The following is a 1,233-nucleotide window of genomic DNA, read 5'->3' as shown; positions in this document are numbered from 1 at the left end:
CCGCCCGCCCGCCCGGCTGCGCCGCGCCGCCTTGCCTTACCGCTGCTCCCATCGGTAGGCGCCGCTGTCTTCGCCATGCGCGTCAGCTGCACGGCTCCGAGGGGATGGCCGAGGAGGAGCCGCCGCCGCCAACGCTACCCCCGCTCCCGCTCCCGCTCCCGCGCCCGCTCGCTGCCTGCTGCTGGCGCTGCTCTGGCCGCTGCTCCTCGCCTGAGCTGCCGGCGCGAGCCCAGGCGCGCGCCATCCCCGGCTCCCACCTTGTCCCCATGGCAACCCCGGGCCCAAGGATGCTCAGAGAGAGAGCGCGAGCGAGAGAGCGAGGGGGGAGAGAGGGAGAGGGAGAGGGCGGGGAGCGCAGGGGACACGGAGGCAGGGAGAGGCCTGAGACCCACAGAGACACAGAGATGTACAGAGACGGAGCGACTCAGAGATAAGCAGAGATAGGCTGAAACGGATAGAGACGCAGTGACAGAAAGAGGGGAGATGGGCGGGGAGTAGAGGGGGACACCAAGACAAGGAGAAGCCCAGAGACACCACAGAGATACACAGAGACACAGAGATACAGAAAGAGACAGAGAGGAAAGGGAGAGGGTGGGGAGCAGAGGGGGACTCAAAGGCAGGGAGAAATCCTGAGGCACAGAGACACCCACGGACAGAGAGACATTCAGAGACAGAGAAAAGGGTGAGGGAAGAGGACCAGGAGCACAGAAGACACAGAAGCAGGGAAAGACTCATAGAGACAAAGATGCCTAGAGCCAGAGACACAGAGATACACAGAGACACACAGGAAACATAGATATGGGGACAGAGTGAGCAGGGTAGGGAACAGAGAGAGACTCAAAGGCAGAGAGAGGCCTCAAAGAGACCTCAAAGAGACACCAGAGACACAGAGACAGGGAGGAAAGGGAGACGGGAGAGACTGTAGTAAAGGAAACATGGAGGCAGGGAGAGACTAACAGAGGCAGAGAGATGTCAGAGAAACACAGAAACATATAAACACAGGCAAGGTGCAAGGGGTGAGAAAGAGAGGTGGGGATCAGTAAATGGGGCCATGAAAGCAGAGAGGCACCAAGAATCACAGAGACACCCAGAGACAAAGAGATAAGGAGAAGAGGTCTATTTAGAGAGAAAAAAGATGAAGAGCCAGAAAGACAGCCACAGAGAAGCAGACACACAGACAGGAGATGGAGTTATGTATCTTTATCTATAGATATAGATATATAGAGAGTGTCA

This window comes from Suricata suricatta, chromosome 16, assembly GCF_006229205.1.
Source record: "Suricata suricatta isolate VVHF042 chromosome 16, meerkat_22Aug2017_6uvM2_HiC, whole genome shotgun sequence".
Taxonomy (NCBI): domain Eukaryota; kingdom Metazoa; phylum Chordata; class Mammalia; order Carnivora; family Herpestidae; genus Suricata; species Suricata suricatta.
This window is presented reverse-complemented; position numbering follows the sequence as displayed.